This window comes from Prionailurus viverrinus, chromosome D1, assembly GCF_022837055.1.
Source record: "Prionailurus viverrinus isolate Anna chromosome D1, UM_Priviv_1.0, whole genome shotgun sequence".
Lineage (NCBI taxonomy): Eukaryota > Metazoa > Chordata > Mammalia > Carnivora > Felidae > Prionailurus > Prionailurus viverrinus.
The window spans coordinates 61,240,744-61,253,225 of NC_062570.1; the positions used below are offsets into that span (position 1 = coordinate 61,240,744).

The 12,482-nt window shown below is 38.1% G+C and overlaps 1 pseudogene; it reads left to right on the forward strand.

Annotated features, from left to right (window-relative positions):
- The first annotated feature begins 11,144 nt into the window (after positions 1-11,144).
- LOC125146474 (olfactory receptor 52J3-like) lies at positions 11,145-11,803 on the forward strand (annotated as a pseudogene).
- The last annotated feature ends 679 nt before the right edge of the window (positions 11,804-12,482 follow it).

The following is a 12,482-nucleotide window of genomic DNA, read 5'->3' on the forward strand; positions in this document are numbered from 1 at the left end:
GTCAGTCATCACTAGAGAACTACATTTTAATGACTTTTAAAGCTGATTATCCTCCTGTACTTTTCTCACTCTTCATTTGTTCTTTAAGCTAATTTGTAGAACAATAAGATGAAATGCTGTCATTTTTGCTATAGTTAAAAATATCCTGATGGAATTTTGAGTTCACTTATTCCTTGGTTCATTTACTATCAATCAATTTAACAATGTGTTATTAATTCCTTGAAATCTTAACTGAGACTTAATTATGCTCCTCATTTGGATAAGCACAGATGATAAAATGTGCATCTGTCACTGTTCTGTGACTACCCTGTTAGCACTCTGTTTCCCAGAATTCTCTTCCCTGTAAGTTTTCAGTTGAGAGTTGGTCACATAAGAAATGCATAAGCTGTGGGAGCAAATGTGAAACAGCAGCCATTATTTTCTGTGGCTCAATATTGTTTTCAGGCAGTGATAGAAACACAGCGATACTAGAGGATTCTAATTTCTCCCCGTATCCCTCAGCTTCATGCACAGCTCTCCATGCCTACTGACCTGCTGACCAACAGCCATCACAAATCTACCACCAGGTATTCTACTTGTACACACAGAGGCAGTAGCCAGGAATAACAAACCATCTACCTTAAATTTCGACACTCACTCCTTTATGATTCCATCCCAGAAGCTGAAAGTACCTAGTCTTTTTTTTTTCATTTCTTTTTAACATTTATTCATTTTTTGATAGAGAGACAGAGTGTGAGCGGGGGAGGGGCAGAGAGAGAGGGACACACAGAATCCGAAGCAGGCTCCAGGCTCTGAGCTGTCAGCACAGAGCCAGATGTGGGGCTCAAACTCACAGACTGTGAGATCATGACCTGAGCCAAAGTTGGACGCTCAACCAACTGGGCCACCCAGGCACCCCTGAAAGTACCTAGTCTTCTGCAAACATCACCTTATTCATGCAGGCCTAATCTGACTAGAAAATTTGTTTTGGGATCTATTTTTCCCCCTAGCTCCTCCCACAATTGCATCTAACTCCTATATTTATTTATTATTTATTTTTTATTTTTTAAAATTTACATCCAAATTAGTTACCATATAGTGAAACAATGATTTCAGGAGTAGATTCCTTAATGCCCCTTACCCATTTAGCCCATCCCCCCTCCCATAATCCTTCCAGCAACCCTCAGTTTGTTCTCCACATTTATGAGTCTCTTCTGTTTTGTCCCCCTCCCTGTTTTTATATTATTTTTGTTTCCCTTCCCTTATGTTCATCTATTTTGTCTCTTCAATCCTCATATGAGTGAAGTCATATGATTTTTGTCTTTCTCTGACTAATTTCACTTAGCATAATACCCTCCAGTTCCATCCACGTAGTTGCAAATGGCAAGATTTTATACCTTTGATAGCCGAGTAATACTCCATTTTATATATACATTTTCTTTATCCATTCATCCATTGATGGACATTGGGCTCTTTCCATACTTTGGATATTGTTGATAGTACTCTAAAAACATGGGGGTGCATGTGTCCCTTCAAAACAGCACACCTGTATCCCGTGGATAAATGCCTAGTAGTGCAATTGCTGGGTCGTAGGGTAGTTCTATTTTTAGTTTTTTGAGGGACCTCCATACAGTTTTCCAGAGTGGCTGCCAGCTTGCATTGCCACCAACAATGCAAAAGAGATCCCCTTTCTCAGCATCCTCGCCAACATCTGTCGTTGGCTGAGTTGTTAATGTGAGCCATTCTGACAGGTGTGAGGTGGTATCTCATTGTGGTTTTGATTTGTATTTCCCTGATGATGAGTGATGTTGAGCATTTTTTCATGTGTCGGTTGGCCATCTGGATGTCTTCCTTGGAGAAGTGTCTATTCATGTCTTTTACCCATTTCTTCACTGGATTCTTTGTTTTTTGGGTGTCGAGTTTGATAAGTTCTTTACAGATTTTGGATACTAACCCTTTATCTGATATGTCATTTGCAAATATCTTCTCCCATTCTGTCGGTTGCCTTTTAGTTTTGCTGATTTTTTCCTTTGCTGTGCAGAAGCTTTTTATTTTAATGAGGTCCCACTAGTTGATCTTTGCTTTTGTTTCCCTTGCCTCCAGAGATGTGTTGAGTAAGAAGGTGCTGTGGCCAAGATCAAAGAGGTTTTTGCCTGCTTTCTCCTCGAGGATTTTGATGGATTCCTGTCTTACATTTAGCTCTTTCATCCATTTTGAGTTTATTTTTGTGTATGGTGTAAGAAATTGGTCCAGGTTCATTTTTCTGCATGTTTCTGTCCAGTTTTCCTAGCACCACTTGCTGAGGAGACTGTCTTTATTCCATTGGTTATTCTTTCCTGATTTATCAAAGATTAGTTGGCCATATGTTTGTGGGTCCATTTCTGGGTTCTCTATTCCATTCCACTGATCTGAGTGTCTGTTCTTGTGCCAGTACCATAGTCTCTGGATGATTACAGCTTTGTAGTATAGCTTGAAGTCTGGGATTGTGATGCCTCCTGCTTTGGTTTTCTTTTTCAAGATTGTTTTGGCTATTCAGGGTCTTTTCTGTTTCCATACAATTTTAGGATTATTTGTTCTAGCTCTGTGAAGAATGCTCATGTTACTTTGATAGGGATTGTATTGAATATGTAGATTGCTTTGGGTAGTATCGACATTTTAACAATATTTGTTCTTAGTTTCCAGGAGCATGGAATCTTTTTCCATTTCTTTGTGTCTTCTTCAATTTCTTTCATAAGCTTTCTATAGTTTTCAGTGTATAGATTTTTCGCCTCTTTGGTTAGATTTATTCCTAGGTATTTTATGTTTTTTTGTGCAACTGTAAATGGGATCGATTCCTTGATTTCTCTTTCTGTTGCTTTATTGTTGGTGTATAGGAATGCAACCGATTTCTGTGCATTGATTTTATATCCTAAAACTGTGCTGAATTCATGAATCAGTTCTAGCAGTTTTTTGGTGGAAGCTTTTGGGTTTTCCATATAGAGTGTCATGTCATCTGTGAAGAGTGAAAGTTTGACGTTCTCCTGGCCAATTTGGGTGCCTTTTATTTCTTTGTGTTGTCTGATTGCAGAGGCTAAGACTTCGAATACTATGTTGAATAACAGTGGTGAGAGTGGACATCCCTATCTTGTTCCTGACCTTAGGGGGGAAAGCTCTCAGTTTTTCCCTATTGAGGATGATATTAGCGTTGGGTCGTTCATATATGGCTTTTATGATCTCGAAGTATGCTCCTTCTATCCCTACTTTCTTGAGGGTTTTTATGAAGAAAGGATGCTGTATTTTGTCAAATGCTTTCTCTGCATCTATTGAGCAGATCATATGGTTCTTGTCCTTTCTTTTATTGATGTGATGAATCACATTAATTGTTTTGTGGATATTGAACCAGCCCTGCATCCCAGATATAAATCCCGCTTGGTTGTGGTGAATAATTTTTTTAATGTATTGTTGGATCCGGTTGGCTAATATCTTGTTGAGGATTTTTGCATCCATGTTCATCAGGGAAAATGGTCTATAGTTCTCCTTTTTAGTGGGGTCTCTCTCTGGTTTTGGAATCAAGGTAATGCTGGCTTCATAGAAAGAGTTTGAAAGTTTTCCTTCCATTTCTTTTTTTTGGAACATTTTCAAGAGAATAGGTGTTAACTTTTCCTTAAATGTTTGGTAGAATTTCCCTGGAAAGCCATCTGGCCCTGGACTTCTGTCTTCTGGCAGATTTTTGATTACTAATTTGATTTCCTTACTGGTTACAGATCTGTTCAAATTTTCTATTTCTTCCTGATTCGGTTTTGGTAGTGTATATGTTTGTCCCAGTATAGGGTCTATTCTGGAGAACATTCCATGTGCACTGGAGAAAAATGGAATTCTGCTGCTTTAGGATGAAATGTTCTGAATATACCTGTTAAGTCCATCTGGTCCAGTGTGTCATTCAAAGCCATTGTTTCCTTGTTGATTTTTTGATTAGATGATCTGTCCATTGCTGTGAGTGGGGTGTTGAAGTCTCCTACTATTATGGTATTATTATCAATGAGTTTCTTTATGTTTGTGATTAATTGATTTATATATTTGTGTGCTCTCACATTTGGCACATAAATGTTTACAATTGTTAGGTGGATAGACCCCTTGATTATGATATAATGCCCTTTTGCATCTCTTGATACAGTATTTATTTTAAAGTCTAGATTGTCTGATATAACTATGGCTACTCCAGCTTTCTTTTGTTGACCATTAGCATGATAGATGGTTCTCCATCCCCTTATTTTCAATCTGAAGGTCTCTTTAGGTCTAAAGTGGGTCTCTTGTAAACAGCATACAGATGGACCTTGTTTTCTCATCCATTCTGTTACCCTTTGTCTTTTGATTGGAGCATGGAGTCCATTGACGTTTAGAGTGAGTACTGATAGATATGGATTTATTGCCATTATGATGCTTGTAGAGTTGCAGTTTCTGGTGGTGTTCTCTGGTCCTTTCTAATCTTTTGTTGCTTTTGGTATTTATTTATTTTTATATATTTTTTTCATCTTTTATCCCCTCAGAAAGTCCCCCTTAAAATTTCTTGCAGGGCTAGTATAGTGGTCAGAAACTCCTTTAATTTTTGTTTGTCTGTGAAATTTTTTATCTCTATTCTGAATGACAGTCTTGCTGGATAAAGAATTCTTGGCTGCATATTTTTCTGATTCAGCACACTGAATATATCCTGCCACTCCCTTCTAGCCTGCCAAGTTTCTGTGGATAGGTCTGCTGCAAACATGATCTTTCTTCCCTTGTAGGTTAGGGACTTTTTTTCCCTTGCTGCTTTCAGGATTCTCTCCTTGCCTGAGTATTTTGTGAATTTGACTATGATATGCCTTGTTGATGGTCCGTTTTGTTGAATCTAATGGGAGTCCTCTATGCTTCCTGGATTTTGATGTCTGTGTCTTTCCCCAGGTTAGGAAAGTTTTCCACTATGATTTGCTCACATAACCCTTCTACCCCTATTTCTCTCTCTTCCTCTTCTGGGACCCCTATGATTCTGATGTTGTTCCTTTTGAATGAGTCACTGATTTCTCTAATTCTTAAATTGTGCTCTTTTGCCTTCATCTCCCTTTTTTTTTCTGCTTCATCATTCTGTATAATTTTGTCCTCTATATCGCTAATTCTCTGTTCTGCCTCATCCATCCTTGCCACTGCTGCATCCATCTGTGATTGCAGCTCAGTTATAGCATTTTTAATTTCATGCTGGCTATTTTTTACATCTTTTATCTCTGCAGAAAGAGATTCTAATATGTTTTCGACTCCAGCTAGTATTCTTATTATCGTGATTCTAAATTCTGGTTCAGACATCTTGCTTGTATCTGTGTTGGTTAAATCCCTGGCTGTCGTTTCTTTGTGCTCTTTCTTTTGGGGTGAATTCCTTCATTTTGTCATTTTGAAGGGAGAAAAGGAATTAATGAGGTAGAAAAGTTGAAATTAAAAAATAAAATTAAAACAAATATTAAAATTAAAAATTAAAGACACACACACACACAAATCGAATAGATGATGCTAGATCCTAGGTGTGTTTTGGTCTGAGTGTTGAAAGTGTTTTGACAGATTAGAGAGAAAAAGGGGGGGGAGGAAATCGTTTGAGAATTTGAAAAAATGAATACACTGAAGTAGACTAAAATGAGATGGGGTAAAATAGAATTTGAAAAAATATACACAAAAGTAAAGAATATAGTAGAAAAAATTAAACATATTTTTAATAAAAATTAAAAATAAATGTAATTTTTTAAATTTTCTGTATTTAAGAAAAAAGAAACAAAAAAGAAGAAAGAAAAAAAGAAAAAAGAAATCGTTTGAAAATTTGAAAAAGTGAATACATTGTAGTAGACTAAAATAAAATGATGGAGGTAAAATAGAATTTGAACAAATTTGCATAAAAGCAAAAAATATAGTAATAAAAATTAAATAAAAATATTTTAATAGAAATTGAAAGTAAAGTGAACTTTTTCTCTTTCTGCATTCAATAAAAAGGAAAGAAACTAAAAAGAGAAAAAATAAAAAGAAAGAAAAAAAGGAAACTGTTTGAAAATTTGAAAGGTGAATATACTGAAGTAGGCTAAAATAAAATGATGGAAGTAAAGTATAATTTGAAAAAAATTTACTCAAAAGTAAAAAATATAGTAATTAAAATTAAAGAAAGATATTTTTAATAAAAATTGAAAATAAAAATGAATTTTTTCTCTTTCTGTATTCAATAAAAAGAAAAGAATTGTAAAAGAGAAAAAGAAAAAAGAAAGAAAATTGAATAGATGAACCTGCTAACAGATTGAAGTAGGACTGAAGTTGCTTCGTTTTTCCCTAGAAGTCAGTCTATGTAGCTCTTTATAGTCCATAAATTAAGCCGGCGGTGAGTCTTGTGTACTTGAAGAGCAAAGATGGCCTAGTTGGGTGGGGCTCAGTGTAACAGCTCCACTGTCCACTAGATGGTGCTGCTAGCCTACTGGGATGGATTGTTGCAGCGCTCATTGGTGCATATGCGCATGCACAGGAATGGTGAAAATGGCGCCTCCCAGGTACCTGGTCTGTTCTCCAGGATCAGCAATCGCGCACCGTCCTCGGTCTTTAACTCTTGTCCATTCCCCGCTTTTTCACTCTCTGTGACCAGGCTCAAGGCAATACCTCTCTCCCAAGTTTTGTCTCAGACGCGGCTGTTTTCCCCGGCCCCTTACTTCTAAAGGACTGCAGCTTTGACCCGTTCTGCCCTTCTGCGGGAGGGTCTCACCGAGCAATGGCCAAATGAGCAATGGCTGAATATTGAGTGCACCCAGGAATGCCCACTGGACCCTGTTGTTGCCGGTGCCCTGAGACTGTGGCCAGGTGCCAGCCCGCCCCAGAAAAAGTTCACGAGACAGAGTAGCTGCAGCGTTTCAGGGATTATGGAAAATCACAACACACATCTGGCACCAGGCTTCACCCTTAGCAACGTTGCCCCAGCACCAGCGAATGCGGCTGCCTTCCAGGGTCTGCTGGCACCAAGTGGCTTCAACAGTCTCAAGTGTCCTTCCAGCAGTGGAACCGCTTTTCTTCATGTGGCCCAAGAACCTCCCAGACCCCACTCTGTTCCTGGGAATTCGTCTTTCCCACCAGAGCACCACCAGGTATCGAGCTGCGGAGTTGCAGCCTTTGCGTTCCCCTTGTTTACAGTGTTAATGAAATTTAAACCCTCTCCTTTCTCCCTTTTTAGTTTAGTACCTGCAGCTGTTTTGAGTTTTCCACTTTCTCTCCAGCTGCTTTTGGGGAGGGGTGCTTTTCCCATACTCTCCCTTCCTCCCCAGTCCTCTCTCCACAGGCAAAAGCAGTTCCCTACCTTTCACAGCTTCTTGCTCCCCAATTTCAGCTCTCCACGCCGTGTACCTGCTGAATTTTGTGGTTCAGGTTGTGCATATAGTTGTGTTAATCCTCCAATCAGTTTTCTAGGTGTGTCGGATGGTTTAGTGTTGGTCTGGCTGTATTTCATGGACGTGAGACACACAAAAAGCTTCCATGCTGTTCCGTCATTTTGGCTCTTCCCCTCCGCAGCTAACTCCTATAATAAATTCTTTATTCTTCATACTCTTAGTAGTTCTGAACCTTAGTTGACATAAATATAGATACCAAAAGTGGTTCCTGGATAACAAATTCTTAAGGATGGAATTTGGAATTAGTTCCTTATCTAATGAGCCTTAGGGATAGCAAGGCCCCTGCTGCTATTGGCAAAAGAGACATTGGTCATTTGTAGAATGCAGTGATGAAACTGTTATGTATATTATTATTCTCCGTAACCAAGGGCTTAAAGGAGGCAAACATTTTTGAGTGTCCAAGTATTTCTGCCAAAGATTTTAATAGGAATGAGGACATTAGAGACTTGATTTTTTTGTATGATAAATAAGCCAGAGAAGTTGGATAAAGACAACAATGAACTCAGGGCTTTAATACCCAGCTGAAAGTCCAGGTAAGGAAATAAAGCATTTTTGACTATGCTAAAAAAAAAAAAATCATCTTCTACGAGGTCGTTTATTGGAAAGAAATAGAACTCCAAAAATTGGAATGATGTTATGTGGGTAGACTCCAATGAAGCAAATCCTGAATCCTGCCAACCCCCCTTTTACCGTTAGAAGCAGCTCTTATTCTCTTGTCTCAGTTAGATAGTCTCCCTCTGTCCAAAATAAATGTAATATCCTCCCCTGAGGTAGCTGACTTGAAATGGATTCCTAATCTCAGCCATGAAAAGTTCCCACCGCTTCTTACAGTTTCTGAGAATAATCGTGTTTAATAAGAATAAAATGTGGGTCACCTATGTAATTTTTCTATTAACTATGTTATGAAAGCTTAAAAAAAAGTAAAATTAATTCAATAGAATATGTAATCTAACCTAATATTATTCAAAAATTATTTAAACATAAAATCAATATACCTATCAATTAAATATTTGATATCATTGAAATTATCAAAGTAAGTCTTCTTAATCCAGTATTTAACACTTGAAGCACATCTTTTTTTGTACTAATCTTTTTGTACTATTTTTTGTACTAAATAATCAATGGCTAAAATAATATGCAACATAAGAATTTATGTTGAATTGAAAAATATTTTATATTTATATTAAAGTAAATATTAAAATTCATCCCATCAGTTGAATTTGCCACATGTACGATGTTCAATAATCATATATGGCTAGTGTCTACTGTGTGGGAAAGTACAATTCTAGGTCTATAATTGGACTTAAATGCCAGCAGGCTCCAGGGGGTAAAATATACTAACCAAAAGAATTGCAAGATTTTGCCACTTTATACAAATAGAAGCCTGGGGATCATGTGTGGTACTGAACTCTGAGTACTAGATCTGAGTAGAAGAAATGTGACACAGTATGAGGCTGAATTGTAATATGAGAATATTAAATAGAGATTCTGGATTCAATGTATTTGGGAGTGGCTCCAACAGTTAGATGATTGACTAAAACCTGTTCTCAAAGATGGTCCTCAGTAAAATGAATGGAAATGCCAGACTTTCTCTGAAAAATACCATAAAAAAAAAGTTCCCAAAGACTTCAGGGAACACAGAATGTTAGAGTTTATTTATCATGCATACCTGCTCAGTCAGCCCCTAAGTCTATCCTGGAGGGCCTAGAAAACACTCTCCTCATCACGGCTGTGAGAAATATATTCCTGAGGAGAACCTAGGAAACCAGGAAAAGTTCTGCAGTAGGAATGATGTCAGGAATTTTTTCTGTCAAACTGTTCTTCCTGATTTCAATCTTGAGACAGCTCTGAAGCCTGGAGCCCACTGAAGTGGGCTATCTCCCCTTGAAGAAGGATCCTGCTGAGCAGCTGACTATACACTAGTCTTCCTGAAAGGGACATGTGATCATTTATTATCAAGACTGTGCACTGGGAAGAGAAATAGCGAGAATCTTGGGTGATTATAAGACATTGGTCCTGAACCAACATTAATATCTGGAGAAGCAAAATGTCACTAGTCAGTGTAGGGGTGTATGAAGGTCACTACAAGATCAGTTGCACTGAACAACCACACACTAGAGAACAAACCCTCAAAGTGACTTTCCTCCTTCCCTTCATCTTTCCCTTGTACCCCACTCCTCCTTTCTCGGATTTTACTCCATGGAATTTTACTGACTCAAGCTTTGTTCTCTAAAGAACTCCTACCAAGACCATTGGAATCATAGTGACCGTAGTAAGTAAGCACTCAGAACGAGGTTTCACAGCAAAGATCCTATTGCTAATAGTATAGTGATACCATTAGTATACTGCAATATATAGTCTTGTCTGCAGACCATATGTGATGCTATCATTTTTGCTCAGGATTTCACTCTGGCTAATTAAGAGGAGGCACAGGTTAAAAATGAGACTTGATAGTTCTAGGGCTATTTAAATGATCTACTTCATATTAATAAGATGTGGGAATTTGTAGAGTTTGAGGAATCGGTCCATTTGATCTACTTTGTCATTTTCGTTTTTATGGAACTGTCAATGTCTGCAGTATCTAGAGTGATATACCCTGCTTCATTCCTGACATGGAGAAACCATCTTCTGTCTTTCTCCCTTTCCCTTTCATTTTTTTTTCCTTCTTCTTAATCAGTCCTGACGGAAGCTTGTTAATTTTTGCTTTAAAAAATATCAGCCCTTGGCTTCATTTATTCTCTGCTTTCTACTCATCTCCATGTTCCCATGTCCTTAGTCTGTTTTTTCCTCACTCTCCAGGTTTCTTGTCTTTTCTCACTATGTCTGATTTTCTGTGTTAAAAAACTTACCTTATCAGAAAATATCCTTGTCCTTATGGATAGTGCTTGGGGTAAAGACAAAGAATGTATGACCTCACCCTGAGCTGGAAGAGCTATTTCCATGATCAGTACCTCCCTCAAATCTTTCTTTCACCTCCTCTGAGCACTGTCTTTCTTAGATATTCTCCTTAGATATAGGAAACAGGGAAGAACCTGAAGTCCTCCTTGTTTCCTTATGCTCTTTCATCGCCCAGGAACAAAGGGATGTACATCGCTGTCATAAGAAATATTTTGGCTCTAAGACTGGTTTTTACTAGTTAAACCTTCCTGTATCTATTTCAGTTTAAGATTTGTTTGACGGTGTTTATCTATGAATGTTTGTTGGGTAATTTCATGAGGATACCTGTTGATTTTCGAGGTGATTTTTGAATTGGAATTCACATGAACATTAGTATCAAATGCAACATACTTAAGTTACTTGGCATATGATGTTTCTTTATGTTAGTGTGGCTATGCTTGGGGAGCCACATCGGTCTTTCTCTGTCTTAATGATTTGTTGGCTTTGTCCTTAACATGCTCATTTGGGGAAGTCCTTACATTTTATATGAATCCAGATACCAATCTTCGCTCAACAGAAAGTACCAGAATACAGATTATTTTAGTTCAGAACTTCAGAGGATATTTTATCATTTCTTGGCATTGGCTATGCTATTAGTTGTCATAAAACTTTGGTTTCTTAGATTCAAACTGTGTTCAGTGTCAGAAATTTTCCTTTCTTTAATAGACAAAAAACAATATTACTGCCTTCTCTTGCACTCTACTAAAATATGAACTAAGCATTTGAAAACATTATGCTTTTTTTAATTATTTCTAGGAATGAATCATATATCCTCCTATTTCAGCCAATTCCAGAATGCCCCATAAAAATGTAACCATGCTCCATCATCTGCACTTTGTTCTTTTAGGCATCCCAGGGCTTGAGACTGTCCATGCCTAGATTTCCTTTCCCTTCTGTTGCATTTACATTTTGGCTCTTATTTTCAATGTAACATCTCAGATAATGATATGGATAGACAGAATCCTCTTGAATGTTATGTTTTTTCTGGCCATGTATCTGGCCCTCTCTACATTCCTGGCTGGGTACATTCTGGTTTAATATTCATGAGGTTGGCTTTTGAGCATGTGTGGGCCAGATGTTTCTCATACACAGGAATGTGTCTGCAGTACTGCTGGCAATGGCCTTTGACCACCATGTGGCCATCTGTGCATCACTGCACTGTACCACCATCCTGACAGTCTGGATGTCAGGAATTAGAATGGGTATTTCCCTGAGTGCAGTCATATGCACACTGTCTACCTAATTCACTGTCTGCCTTTTTGTGATGCCCACGTTATTGCTCATAAAACTGTGAGCACATGGGCATGGCCAAGTTGGCTTGTGCCAACACTTATATCAATGCCATCTGTGGTCTTTTAGCTGCTTTCTTCCTCGTCTTCATCCTGGTATGGGTTGGATCTCTTATGGCTATATCCTCTGCCCTGTATATGTCTCAAGTTGCAAAATACCCATCACAAGACACTGAGCACTTGTGACTCCCATGCTGTAGTCGTGTTTGTTTTCTATACACCTGTCTCTTCACTTTTAAAAACTGTACTGTACTAACGTACATTGTTAATAACAGGGAAAACAGTGAAGGCTGCATGGGAACTCTGTTCTACCTTTCCATTTTTCTGTAGACCTAAAATTTCAAAAAAAAGTTTATTTAAAAAATAAAAATAAGGGGCACTCAGTGGCTCAGTTGGTTATGCCTCCCCGACTCTTGGTTTGGCTCAGGTTATGATCTCATTATTCATGAGATCAAACCCCACATCAGGCTCTGTGCTGACAGCGTGGAGCCTGCTTGGGATTCTCTGTCTCCCTCTCTCTCTGCCCCTCTCCAACTTGTGATCTCTCTCTCTCTCTCAAAATAAAAAAATAAATGTTTTATTTTTTTAAGTCTATTTATTTATTTTGAGGGGGGAGGAGCAGAGGGAGGAAGAGAAAATCCAGAGCAAGCTCCACACTGCCAATGCAGAGCCTGATGAAGGGCTTGAACTCATAAACCATGAGATCATAACTTGAGCCAAAACCAAGAGTCGAATGCTTAACCAACTCAGCCACCCAGATGCTCCAAGAAACACACATTTAGAAATACATAAAAATATAAAGAAAAACATCACAAGATTTGAAAATTAGTGGTTCTTCTGATGACGAACACCTAGTTTGGTTAAT